We start from the raw sequence: 14,438 nt of genomic DNA, 5'->3' as shown, positions 1-14,438 counted from the left end.
CTATCCATCCATCCATCTATCCATCCATCTATCATCCATCCACCCATCCATCTATCTATCCACTGATACATCTATCTATCCATCTACCTATCCATCCATCTGTCCGTCCATCCATCTATCCATCCATCCACCCATCCATCCACGTATGCACCTCTGGCTGTGGTTCACAGACTGGGAGGACTTTACCCTCCTAGGGGAAATATAACAACGTCTGGAGACACTGTGGCCGTAACAGTGATGGGGTCAGGGGGTCCCCCTGGCGTGCGGTGGGGGGAGCCCAGGGACACTCCTCCACACCCCACACAGGGCCCAGGATGCCTCCCATCAGAGACTCGTCCAGCCCCGGACGCCTGGCGGCTGAGGCTGACCAGCTCGTGCAGGCACTTGCTGACAGCATCTCTGTGCCCCTTCTGCTGACACCGGCTCCTCCCCACCCCCTCACCCGCCAGAATCCCACATTTCCGCCCTTCCCAGACTCTCCTCCGGGTCAGAGAGGAAAAGGAGTCATGGGCAAGAGGGGTCATCATTGCCTCTTCCAGAGAAAAACAGAGGTGTGGGCCGCAGGATCTCAGTGAGCCAGCGTTTGGGGGGAGGGTGGAGCCCACTAAGTTAAAACATCGATTTTCCCAGAAAGGAAACCAGATACGAGGAGACACATTTCCTAACAAACTCACAGTTTCTCAACTTCCTGATGGGCTGAGCCGGGCCTCACACTCAAGGCGGGGGCGGGCGGGGTGCGGCAAGAGTGGCTTCACTTCCTCCCAGACTCCAGGACAAAGATCTTCAGGCAGCAGGAAGGCTGCGCTGGTATTTTTTTCTTTTCTTTAAGTTTCATTTTATCTATTATTATTATTGGCCATACAGGAGGACTGCGAGATCTTAGTCCCCCGACCAGGAATGGAACCTGTAACCCCCCACCCCCTAAAGTGGAAGCTTGTAGGCTTAACCAGTGGATCGCCAGGGAAGTCCCCATTTTAGTGTTTTTTAATTGGAGTGTCAAAGTGCAGTGAAAATATCAGTCGCTCAGTCGTGTCCAACTCTCTGCAACCCCGTGGACTGTAGGCCCCTGCCAGGCTCCTCTGTCCAAGTAGCAGTAGCAGCAGTGTGACTCTGTGAATATCCAACTCCTAATCTATCCCTTCCCCTTCATTCTCTTTTGGCAACCACAGGAAGTGAAGGTGTTAGCCACTCAGTCGTGTCTGACCCTTTGCGACCCCATGCCCTGTAGCCCACCAGGCCCCTCTGTCCACTGGAGTGGGCGGCCATTTCCTTCTCCAGGGGATCTTCCTGATTCAGCGATCCAACCCGGGTCTCCCGCATTGGAGGCAGACTATTTACCATCTGAGCTACCAGGGAAGCCCAACTGAAGTATAGATGACTACTGATACTGTATTAGTTTTAGCTGTACAGCAAAGTGATTCAGTCACGTATATATACACACACATGTATTTTTTTCAGATTCATTTCCACTATAGGTTATTACATGATGGTCAATAGAGTTCCCTGTGCTATAGAGTAGGCCCTTATAGTTTATTTATTTCATATATAGCAGTGTGAATCTGTGAATATCCAACTCCTAATCTATCACTGCAGATGGTGACTGCAGCCATGTAATTAAAAGACACTTACTCCTTGGAAGGAAAGTTATGACCAACCTAGATAGCATATTCAAAAGCAGAGACATTACTTTGCCAACAAAGGTCCGTCTAGTCAAGGCTATGGTTTTTCCAGTGGTCATGTATGGATGTGAGAGTTGGACTGTGAAGAAGGCTGAGCGCTGGAGAATTGATGCTTTTGAACTGTGGTGTTGGAGAAGACTCTTGAGAGTCCCTTGGACTCCAAGGAGATCCAACCAGTCCATTCTGAAGGAGATGAGCCCTGAGATTTCTTTGGAAGGAATGATGCTGAAGCTGAAACTCCAGTACTTTGGCCACGTCATACGAAGAGTTCACTCATTGGAAAAAACTCTGATGCTGGGAGGGATTGGGGGCAGGAGGAGAAGGGGACAACAGGATGAGATGGCTGGATGGCATCACTGACTCGATGGACGTGAGTCTGGGTGAACTCTGGGAGTTGGTGATGGACAGGGAGGCCTGGCGTGCTGCAATTCATGGGGTCGCAAAGAGTCAGACATGACTGAGCAACTGAACTGAATCTATCCCTTCCCTTCATTCTCTTTTGGCAACCACAGGAAGTGAAGGTGTTAGCCACTCAGTCGTATCTGACCCTTTGCGACCCCATGGACTGTAGCTCACCGGGCTCCTCTGTTCATGGGATTCTCCCGACCAGATCCTGGAGTGGGTTGCCATGCACTCCTCCAGGGGATCTTCCCGACCCAGGGATGGAACCCTGGTCTCCCATATTGCAGGCAGATTCTTTACCATCTGAGCCACCAAGGAAGCCCTAAGTTGGCAAGCATAAGGTTTTTTTTTTAAGTCTGTGAGCCTGTTTCCGTTTCATAAATAAATTTATTTGTATCATTTTTTTTAGATACCACATATAAGCAACAGCGTATGATAACTGTCTTTGACTTACTTCACTCGGTATGATAACCTCTAGGTCCATCCCTCTTGCTAAAAATGGCATTATTCCATTCTTTTTTATGGGTGAGGAGTATTCCCAGGTGGCTCAGCGGTAAAGAATCTGCCCGCCAATGCGGCAGACCCAAGTTTGATCCCTGGGTTGGGAAGATCCCCCTGGAGAAGGGACTGGCAACCCACTCCAGGATTCTTGCCTGGAGAATCCCATGGATGGAGGAGCCTGGAGGGCTGCAGTCCTTGGGGTTGAAGAGTCGGACACGACCGAGCTACTGAACAAGAACGACAACCACTCGGAAGCAACCTTGGAGTCCATCGACTGACGGGTAGATGCAGAAGACGTGGTCCATATATACAATGGAGTATTAACTCAGCCGTGAAAAAGAACGAAACGATGCCACTGGCAGCAATACGGATGTAACCAGACATGATGAAAGTAGTGGACTAAGTCAGACAGAAGAAGACAAATGTCGTATGATATAGCTTATATGCGGAATAAAAAAAGAGAGCGAGAGACAAACGAACTCATCTCCAAAGCAGAAAGAGACTCACAGACATACAGAACAGACTTGTGGTCGGCCAAGGGTTGATAAACTGGGAGTCTGGAGTTAACAGATACGCACTGCTATATGCAAAATAGATACAACAGAAGGACCTACTGTGCAGCACAGGAAGCCATACTCAATGCTGCTGCTGCTGCTGCTGCTAAGTCGCTTCAGTCGTGTCCGACTCTGTGCGACCCCATAGACGGCAGCCCAACAGGCTCCCCCGTCCCTTGGATTCTCCAGACAAGAACACTGGAGTGGGTTGCCATTTCCTTCTCCAATGCATGAAAGTGAAAAGTCAAAGGCAAGTCACTCAGTCGTGTCCGACTCTTAGCGACCCCACGGACTGCAGCCCACCAGGCTCCTCCGTCCATGGGATTTTCCAGGCAAGAGTACTGGAGTGGGGTGCCATTGCCTTCTCCGCCATACTCAATACCTTATATAAAATATATAGAAGCTGTGATTTACTATATAGCACAGGGAACAATATTAAAATCTTGTAACAACGTTTAAGAGAAGTCACTCAGTTGTGTCTGACTCTTTGCAACCCCATGGACTGTAGCCCACCAGGCTCCTCCATCCATGGGATTCTCTAGGCAAGAGTACTGGAGTGGGTTGCCATTTCCTTTTCCAGGGGATCTTCCCAACCCAGGGATCGAACCTGGGTCTCCTACGTTGCAGGCAGATTCCAGGAGCCAGCGTGAGGAACTCCGCCCGTGGCAAAGGTCATGAGGAAGGAGGCTCGACATACGTAAAGGCAGGATCGAGCCTCAGGAGTCCCCCTGGAAATTCTCGAGCATCTACCCCCAAAACCAGAGTCTGCTGACTTTACTGCTTTGTGCTCTCCCCTACACCTCTGACTTTACGGGGGGCTGTCCCCCACCACCTCTCTCTGAAAAAGAGTTAACTTACAGCTCCAGTTAATAATAATTCCTGGGCGTGACAGGAGTGTATCAACCTACAAACTCCTCTGAAGGTTCTCTAGCCTGCCTGACAGGCTTGTCTGGCCACATGTGATTGTTCACAGCCTCCCAACCGTGAGAGGCACGAGATGCTTTAAACCTTCTAAAGACAGGTTCTTTTGGGAAGTTAGAAAACTATTAGTATAGTATAGTGGGCTGATTAGAAATTGTACTGGTGAAGGGTTTTTTCATTTGTTAAGCCAATGTTTGCTGCTAAGTCTCCACATTCCCTGCCCTTATACACGTTAATGAATATAACTACATATAGGAGAAATAAGTATTAACCTTTGATATTAATCACGTTAGACCTTAGGCTAAGCAAATTCTTTCCTTAATTAAAACCCACTACACTCTCACCCTATAAGAATGTAACTTTATCTGGTGCCTTCAGAAGGTGGCGTCTGTTTTAACTATAGTCACCCCTGGAGAAGTAAGTGTTCTGGTTGACTGACCGCTGTCACAAGCCGAGGGTCATAAATTGTCAGCAGGCCCCCTGGCCAGAAGATGATGTAACACCCCTAAGACCTTTGTATACATTTGTATGAAGCACCTGATTTTGATAAAAGTCAGGACTGCTGACCCCGCGTGACTTTTGTATTACATCTCTGTGTATAAAAGCGGACCCTGGAAAATAAAGAATGGGATCGGTTCCTGGAAAGACTGGTCTCCTTATGTCGTTCTTTCTCTCACCTTCTGGGTGAATTCCCACCTGGAGCCTGGAGGCTTGTCAAGCCTACTAATTATGCCTGGGCTTCTAAGATCTGACCGGGGAGGCCTTAGTGTCTACTCTCCTTCGGGAGAATGGAAGGATGCCTGTGGCCTACGTAGGTGACGCAGATTTCTTGTCTTGAAATTTTATTGGCTTTCCATGTAAACCAAGTTATTCAGCCTCTTTTCTTCACTGAATTTTCCTACTGAGCTATCCTTATTTAACCACTCTTTACATCTTTAATTAGCGCTTAATTGATCTATTGTTTCCTGGTCGCCGACGCCATCCCCGCTGCGAATTCCCTGGGTCCACCGGGGCTGGACCGACTCTTTCCTGTGTGAGCCACCAAGGAAGCCTACGATGGAAAATAATCTGGAATATTTATACATACATATATATATACTGCTGCTGCTGCTAAGTCGCTTCAGTCGTGTCCGACTCTGTGCGACCCCATAGACGGCAGCCCACCAGGCTCCCCCAACCCTGGGACTCTCCAGGCAAGAACACTGCAGTGGGTTGCCATTTCCTCGTCCAATGCATGAAAGTGAAAAGTGAAAGTGAAGTCGCTCAGTCGTGTCCGACTCTTGGCAACCCCATGGACTGCAGCCCACCAGGCTCCTCCGTCCATGGGATTTTCCAGGCAAGAGTACAGGAGTGGGGTGCCATTGCCTTCTCCGATACATATATATATATGTGCATATATATAATGTTTAAAGTCAGAAGACATAAGTAAGACCTACTCTTAAAAAATTAACACTCAGGCCTTCCCTGGTGGCTCAGTGGTAAAGAAACCGCCTGCCAAAGCAGGGGACATGGGTTCAATCCCTGGTCAGGGAAGATCCTACATGCCCCAGAGCAAGTAAACACACATGCCCCAAGTACTGAATGTGCTCTCTAGAGCCTGGGGGCTGCACCCAGAGAGAAGCTGCACACCGCAACACAGACCCAGCACAGTCAAAAAATTAAACTAATGCATTAAAAAAAAAAAAAAAAAACAACCCATCCTCGGAAGCAACCTCAGTGTTCATCAACGGAGGAATGGATTAAAGAAGATGCAGTCCACACACACAATGGAATATTACTCACCCATGAAAAAGAATGAAATAATGCCCTTTGTAGCTACAGAGGTGGACCTAGAGTGGATCACGCGAAAGGAAGTGAGTCAGACAAAGAAAACCATCACGTGATATCACTTGGATGTGAAATCTAAAAGATGACACAAAATTATCTCTGAAACAGACTCACAGACGTGCAGATTTGCAGATGCAAGTGTGGGGCGGGGGATGGGGTAAATGATGAGGTTGGGATGGAGGTGTACACAGTACCATACCTAAAATAGATAACCAACAAGCACAGCTCGGGGACTTCTATTCAATATCTCCTGTGGTGGTGGTGGTCTAGTCTCTCAGGAGTGTCTGACTCTTTGTGACCCCATGGACTGTAGCCCGCCAGGCTCCTCTGGGATTCTCCAGGCAAGAATACTGGAGTGGGCAGCCTCTCCCTTTTCCAGGGGATCTTCCCCACTCAGGGATCGAACCAGGTCTCCTGCATTGCAGGCAGATTCCTTACCGACTGAAGGATTTACCCTTATAATACAGGGAAATGCGTTCACATCTTGTCATAACCTATGATGGAAAACAATTTGAAAAAAAATACATTATCTATAGAAAGTTTAAGCTCAGTAGACATAAGTAAGAACCATTCTTGGAAGTGTGGGGACTTCCCCGCTGGTCCAGAGGCTTAAACGCTGAGCTCCCAGTGCAGGGGGCCTGGGTTCCATCCGTGGTTCAGGGGACCAGACCCCACATGTAGCAACTAAAGAGCAAAGAGCCTGCCTGCCACAGCTAAGGCTTGGCACGGCCAAATGAACACATACTGCAAAAATTAAAAATAGGTAAGACTCTTGCTTCCTCACCTTCTGCCCTAGTTTGCAGGAAGAACAGAAGAGCCTCCACAGACATTAAAGATGACGGAAAGACATTACAGAAAACGCAGCGAGCCACCCCCAGGAGAAGACAGAGTCAGAGATCACCTGGAGTAAAACGCTGGGCAGAAGGAAGATGGGGAAGGATGCCCAGGACAGGGGCCACTGCCTAGCTTGTGCTGAGAACCCTCTGGACACATAGCCAGAAACCCCCAAACAATGGCAAGTCCCCGGCAGTCCAGGGGTTACGACTCTTGCGATTCCACCGCAGTGGGGGGCACAGGTTCAATCCATGGTCGGGTAACTAAGATCCCACAGGCTGCAAAGTGGCCAAAAAAAAAAAAAAAAAGAGAAAAAGCAATCGCCAAACAAAACCCCCCTGGGACCCGCACCTTCAGTGATAACCAATGGAAAACGTGACCTCCTTGGGGCTTCCCTGGTGGCTCAGTGGTAACGAATCCGCCTGCCGATGCAGGAGACACCGATTCAGGAAACAGAAAAAAACCCTCATTCCATGAACCCCAACGAAGCCCGCGCACCCCAACAAAGAGGCTGCACCCCCCCACCACCATCCCACCCTGCTCGCCTCAACTAGAGAAAAGCCAGCGTGCAGCAAGGAAGACCCAGCCTTAGCCAAACATACACACAGAAATAAAAGGATTAAATGCACAATGCGACCTCCTTACCTGCAGCTCCTGCAGACGCAGAGGCCAGGCCTTAGTCTCGTGCTGGAGGATCACTCCCCGGGAGCCTCCTCGTGGGCACGGCCACCTCTGAGCTGCCCCCCCGGGGAGACATTCCTGGCCCATCATCTCGTCACCCCGGGGTCTCCCGGGTGTTAGACCGCGGTCCCGGGCCCCCGCCGCCCAGGCTCACATCTCTGCGTCCTCTGTCTCCCCAGCGCCCCGCACCCCCGCTGCCCAGCTCCACTTTCAGTTTCTCTTTGTGGAGTCCAGCTCTCCTGGAGGAAGAAATGGCCCCAAGCCCCAGTATGCCCGCCTGGAACCCCCACCACGGCCAGAGGAGCCCGGCGGGCCCAGTCCACCGGGGTGGGGGGTGGGTCACAAAGAGCGGGACGCGACGGAGCACGCATGCGCGCCGGCGCGGGGTTTGCGAGGAGCGCTTCTGACCCCTAGTGGCCGAAACTTCCAGATTCCGTCCTGGCAACAGCCTTCATTGGAAGGACTGATGCTGAAGCTGCAGCTCCAGTACCCTGGCCACCTGATGCGAAGAGCTGACTCACTGGAAGAGACCCTGATGCTGGTAAAGATTGAGGGCAGGAGGAGAAGGGGACAACAGAGGGTGAGATGGTTGGATGGCATCACCGACTCGATGGACATGAGTTTCAGCAAGCTCCGGGAGATGGTGATGGACAGGAGGCCTGGCGTGCTGCCGTCCATGCGGTCACAGAGAGTGGGACACGACTGAGCGGTTGAACAGAAACATTTCTACCAACACTGACTAAACCACCCTCCACCTTCTGACTTAGCAAGCCCTGAGCTGCCCCGAAAGCCTGTGCCCTCAGGTCCCCCCGGGTGGAGCTGGGCAGGGTCTGTTCTTTAAGCTGCTGGGTGAGCGGGGGATGGGGGGTGGTTCGAAGGGGGGTGGTCTTGGCGCGGTTTGGAAGTTTTCGTCAGTAGGGGTCACTAGCGCTCTCTGCAAGCCCGATCCAGACCAGCTGGCGTCCAAGGAGTTTCGCTGCCCTTGAAAGGGGTCTCCCATCCGCAGTGAGTATCAGGAACTCATCCTTGGCCAAGCAGGAGTGTTGTTATGGCTGGGCAGAAAGAGCGTGGAGTTTCTATGAGCCCACTCACCCAGCTCAGAAGGTAAAGAACCCGCTTGTCAATGCAGGAGACACGGGTTCGATCCCTGGGTTGGGAAGATCCCCTGGAGGAGGGCATGGCAACCCACTCCAGTATTCTTGCCTGGAGAATCCCATGGACAGAGGAGCCTGGCGGGCTACAGTCCATGGGGTCGCCAAGAGTCAGACATGAATAAGCAATATCACCACCTCCCGCCTTTGTGTGAGAGGTATCCCTGGGCATAGGGGTCATGCTGGAATGGGGGGGGGAGTTCTCAAAAGCGCCCACCCCAAATTCTCCTTTAAATGCAAAAGTTATTCTTCCCTGCTTTGAGAAAGCTCCGGGAGTTGGTGATGGACAGGGAGGCCTGGTGTGCTGCAGTCCACACGGTTGCAAATAGTCGGAGCGACTGAATGGTTCTTCCCGGGGATGTACTTCAGGAGCCAAACCATTGGCTGTTGGGTCCTAGGGTTTCCAACGTCAGCCAGAGACCACCCCCAGCCCCCAGGGACCGGTGTGAGACCACCAGATAGTGAAAGTGTTAGTACGGCCGTCGTGTCTGACTGTCTTCGACCCCACGGACTGTAGCCACCCCCAGGCTCCTCCGTCCACGGGATTCTCCAGGCAAGAACACTGGAGTGGGTTGCCATGCCCTCCTCCAGCGGATCTTCCCGACCCAGGGATGGAACTCGAGTCTCCTGCAGTGTAGGTGGATTTCCCCCTGAGCCCGAAGGGAATCACAAAGAACTCCCGCCCAGATCCGGAGCCTGGGGCACCAACTGTGCAACCCGCCCCACACCCCCACCCCGCCCCACCTGGCCCATGGAGGCCTCCTTCTTTTTAAAAAAAAAATATATATATATATTTTTTTAATTGAAGGATAATGGCTTTACAGAATTTTGCTGTTTTCTGTCAAACATCAACAGAAATCAACCGTAGGTGTACCTGTGTCCCTTCCTGCTTCTATTCACATTTTTTTTTCTTTTTCCCCAGGTGGTTGCAGAACCAGCTCGCACACATTTTTTTTTTTTTTTTTTAATTTAAACAGGAGATTAGCGTGCTTATCTGCCGGGCTTATCTCTATTGTTGCTGCAGTTTCGGAAACCCCCTCCCAGCCCCCGGGCTGTACTCGGAGGGGAGCTTCTGTTCCTGGAAAAAAATTTTTTAAAAAGGTAATTGGTGCGGAGAGGTTAGATGCAGGAGAGATTGGGACGGGGGCCTGCGGGAGGGGGCACTGCTCTCTGCCACCAGGAGGTGAGAGGGCATCTGGAAGCGCCTGGCTGTGCCTGGGGTCTGCGTGACCCCCGTGGCCCCGGCTTGATCTCTCCAGGCTTTGATGTGTGTTTCCCGTTGGTGCATCTTGTCAAGGGATTAGGACACGAGTCTGAGCAAGCTCCGGGAGCTGGTGATGGACAGGGAGGCCCGGCATGCTGCGGTCCATGGGGTCGCAGAGTCCACGGGATCGGATACGCCTGAGCGACTGGACTGTGTGTGTCTCTCTCTCTCAAGGATGGGGAGAAGAGAGACGTGTTCAGTGTTCTGGCACTTTCTGCTCAGATCTGTTGTGCCCTGGCAGGTTTAAGGTTACGGAATTTCTGACGACACCCAGGCTCACTTCAGACACACAACCCCTACCACTCACCCCAGCTTTCCACCTGCTGCCGCTGCTAAGTCGCTTCAGTCGTGTCCCGACCCCGTAGACGGCAGCCCACCAGGCCCCGCCGTCCCTGGGCGTTCTCCAGACAAGAACACTGGAGTGGGTTGCCATTTCCTCCTCCAATGCATGAAAGTGAAAAGTGAAAGTGAAGTCGCTCAGTCGTGTCCGACTCTTTGCGACCCCATGGACTGCAGCCTACCAGGCTCCTCCGTCCGTGGGATTTTCCACCACTCACCCAAAAAACCCCCATTCACCCTGCATTGGTATGTGATGGATACCAATCTCACTCACTCCAAATCCCTTTTTGTGGTGTAGTTGCTAAGTCGTGTCCGACTCTCTGCGACCCCATGGACTGTAGCTCGCCAGGCTCCTCTGTCCGTGCGATTCTCCAGGCAAGGATACTGGAGTGGATTGCCATGCCCTTCTCCATTCCTTCACCCAGACACCCTGTACTCACTCCAAATGTCCATCATTCATTGCAGAGACTCACCCCTTCCCCATTTGCCCTAAATTTCCATCCATCACCCCCAGAGACCCTCCCTCAGTCACCCCAAATTTCCATCCCTCATTCCTCAAGACCCATAAGATGACCCCAGATTTTCCCCACTCTGTCCAAGCATGGAAGAAAGACCATCTCCGATTTCTGCCAACCGCCCAGAGACCCCAGAATCACCCCCGAATTTTGCACCCTTCAGACACAGTCCCCGAGCCTCGATGACGAGTCCCAGGCAGGACAGACAGGGTCCCTCACGGGGAGGGGGTCTGTGTCAGCAACTCAGCGTCTGCTGGAGCAACCTGCCTCCACCTCAGGGCTTCATTAAACACCCCCGGGGTTTGTAGAGGAGCCTGCTGGGCTACCGTCCACGGGGACGCAAGGAGTCGGACATGACTGAGCATGTAACCACACACACACACACACACACACACACCCATACACACACAGGTCGTAGAGGGCCTGTGTGACGGAATCTCTTGATCCGTAAGTGAATTTGGACACCTTTCTAAGGCTTTTGTTGCTGTTTAGTAGCTAAGACGTGTCTAACTCTTGTGCGACCCAGTGGACGGTAGCCCCGCCAGGCTCCTCCCTCCATGGGATTCTGCAGGCAAGGATACAGAAGTGGGTTGCCACGCCCTCCTCCAGGGCATCTTCCCGACCCAGGAATGAGCCCGAGTTTCTTGCATTGCAGGCAGATTCTTTACCGTCTGAGTCACCAGGGAAGCCCCTGTTTTAGGTGCTTCACTCCGGTGAATAACCAAAGCACTTACCGCTTCATTTCTACCACCATCGTCTGCAGGGAGCTTGAAAGGGGCTGTCAGCGCACTAGCCCTGCAGGGTCCCAGGACCAAGCCAGACAGAGCTGTGTGTAGGTTGGAGGTGGGGTGGGGGCCGCAGTGTGGGGAGCAGATGATGGAGTTTTGGGGCGAAGGGAAGGACACAGTCACCCAATTTTTTTTTCAAGCCTGGAGTGCAAAAGTTCCAAGGGTCGCTCAGGGAATTCCTGAAAACCCCCTCTCTGAGTGCTTTTAAAGATTTCAAAAGCCGGTTTCCCTAAGAGTCAGCCTCAGTCAGGAGCGATTCCCTGGAGGGCTATTTCCTGGGGTAAAATACCACTTTCAGGGTAAAAAATAAAATTCAGGGTCAGGAGGCGGGTGCTTATTTTATAGTTCCCGCACAGCGGGCTGGAATTTCAATCACTGATACACAAGAAAATGGAAATGTATTCCGCAGTATAAAACTCGTGAAGAAGGGCTTATGTTTGGTGTTATTTTTGTTTTTTTTTGGTCCACGCTTATAATGCTAATGAAGCAGGCAGGAAGGCAGAGGGTAACTGGGCTCTGGAGCTGCTAGGAACATGCTTCCTGCTGTTGGAGGAATATTGTGGGGGTCCCAGCCGCCAGCTCAGGGAAAAGGAAAGACATACATCGCGATCATAGCAACAGCAAAGGAAAAAAAGGGTGACTTTCTGGGAAAAGGAGCGTGAAAGATTCAGGCAGTTTAGACCATCAAACTTTTCACTTGTGGCGGCAGGCCCGACTTCATGTCAACAATTTGGTGACGGGTGTCTTTTTTTTTTTTTCTTTAAATTATAGTCGAGAGTCCCTTTGGACTGCAAAGAGATCAGACCATGTAGTGCTGAAGGAAATCAACCCTGAATATTCATTGGAAGGACTGTAGTGCTGAAGAAATATTCATTGGAAGGACTGATGCTGAAGCTGAAACTCCAATACTCTGGGCACATGATGGGAAGAACTGACTCACTGGAAAAGACCCAGATGCTGGGAAAGATTGAAGGCGGGAGGAGAAGGGGACAACAGAGGATGAGATGGCTGGATGGCATCACCGACTCGATGGACATGAGTTTGAGCAAGCTCCGGGAGTGGGTGATGGACAGGGAGGCCTGGCGTGCTGCGGTCCATGGGGTCGCAGAGAGTCGGACACGACTGAGCGACTGAACAACGAGAATGTACTAGATTTACAATGTTGTGTTAATGGCTGCTGGATAACAAAGGGCTTCATATATACATGTATATACTGTTTCATATTCTTTTGCTTTGTGGTTTATCATAGGATATCAAATATAGGTCCCTGAGCTCTACAGTAAGAGCTGGTTCTTTCTCCACCATATATATATATCAGTTCAGTTCAGTTCAGTCGCTCAGTCGTGTCCAACTCTTTGCGACCCCATGAATCACAGCACGCCAGGCCTCCCTGTCCATCACCAACTCCCAGAGTTCACTCAGACTCACGTCCATCGAGTTGGTGATGCCATCCAGCCATCTCATCCTCTGTCGTCCCCTTCTCCTCCTGCCCCCAATCCCTCCCAGCATCAGAGTCTTTTCCAATGAGTCAACTCTTCGCATGAGGTGGCCAAAGACTGGAGTTTCAGCTTTAGCATCAGTCCTTCCAAAGAAATCCCAGGGCTGATCTCCTTCAGAATGGACTGGTTGGATCTCCTTGCAGTCCAAGGGACTCTCAAGAGTCTTCTCCAACACCACAGTTCAAAAGCATCAATTCTTTGGCGCTCAGCCTTCTTCACAGTCCAACTCTCACATCCATACATGACCACAGGAAAAACCATAGCCTTGACTAGACGGACCTTTGTTGACAAAGTAATGTCTCTGCTTTTCAGTATGCTATCTAGGTTGGTCATAACTTTCCTTCCAAGGAGTAAGTGTCTTTTAATTTCATGGCTGCAATCACCATCTGCAGTGATTTGGAGCCACCCAAAATAAAGTCTGACACTGTTTCCACTGTTTCCCCATCTATTTCCCATGAAGTGATGGGGCCGGATGCCATTATCTTCATTTTCTGAATGTTGAGGTTTAAGCCAACTTTTTCACTCTCCACTTTCACTTTCGTCAACAGGCTCTTTAGCTCCTCTTCACTTTCTGCCATCAGGGTGGTGTCATCTGCATCTCTGAGGTTATTGATATTTCTCCCGGCAAACTTGATTCCAGCTTGTGCTCCCTCCAGCCCAGCGTTTCTCATGATGTACTCTGCATAGAAGTTAAATAAGCATGGTGACAATATACAGCCTTGACGTACTCCTTTTCCTATTTGGAACCAGTCTGTTGTTCCATGTCCAGTTCTAACTGTTGCTTCCCGACCTGCATACAGGTTTCTCAAGAGGCAGGTCAGGCATACATTTATATAATATTCTGAGCCGTCCCCTTCTCCAGGGCATCTTCACGACCCAGGGATGGAACGCAGGTCTCCCGCACTGCAGGTGGATTCTTTACCGCCTGAGCCACCAGGGAAGCCTAGGTTTGCAGCTGCCAACCCCAAACTGCCAACACTTTCCTCTCCTGTCTTCCGAGGAGGTGGTATCTTTCAGGAAAGTAGTGGACATCGTGCAGGAAAAGTGAACATGAGCTTGAAGCAGAGCAGCAGCCGGGGACACCTTTCGAAAAGCCTACGGGCTCCCAGATATCCCACTGCCCGGGAACGCGGTCTGAAGCTCCGACAGACAGGCTGCTTCGTTTGACTCTGCTGTATCTTCCTCCCGACTGACCAGCTTTGGGCTTCTGTCTCTGCAACCTCACGCAGGCTCCTGGTGCAATGCCCCGCCCCCCCAGCCCTGGGTCATGTGCCCATGAGTGAGGACCGTGGGTGGCAGGGGATATTTGTACCAAACACACCGCTGGGGATGGTCAGTGACCACGGAGTTACACGTGGCCATGACTCCAGAGCAGGTGACACACCCACAGATTTGCACAGCTGCACCCCCTCCTGACACCCCACAGCCAGTACTCAGAGGTGTATCTGCCGCAAAGGGGAAGCAGGGGTCACGGACAGTGAGC

At 51.2% G+C, this 14,438-nt stretch overlaps 1 protein-coding gene across 4 annotated transcripts in view; it reads right to left on the bottom strand.

Moving 5' to 3' along the window:
- The window catches only part of LOC147339668 (granulocyte-macrophage colony-stimulating factor receptor subunit alpha-like), a 41,663-nt gene extending 33,869 nt beyond the window's left edge, over positions 1-7,794 (bottom strand). For 3 of the 4 annotated variants that reach the window (XM_086386033.1, XM_086386035.1, XM_086386037.1), the window contains exon 1: positions 7,364-7,784. The gene's annotated coding sequence lies outside the window, so the exon portion shown is untranslated. Of the gene's footprint in view, positions 1-7,363 lie in introns of all 4 variants that reach the window. The other variant, XM_086386032.1, reaches the window with a different exon arrangement.
- Positions 7,795-14,438: the final 6,644 nt, after the last annotated feature.

Source organism: Bos grunniens, chromosome X (genome assembly GCF_055505025.1).
Source record: "Bos grunniens cultivar Pamir isolate PY7600 chromosome X, Bosgru_T2T1.0, whole genome shotgun sequence".
Classification (NCBI taxonomy): Eukaryota; Metazoa; Chordata; class Mammalia; order Artiodactyla; family Bovidae; genus Bos; species Bos grunniens.
The sequence above is the reverse complement of the archived record's forward strand: the minus strand, read 5'-3'. Positions and strand labels throughout refer to the sequence as shown.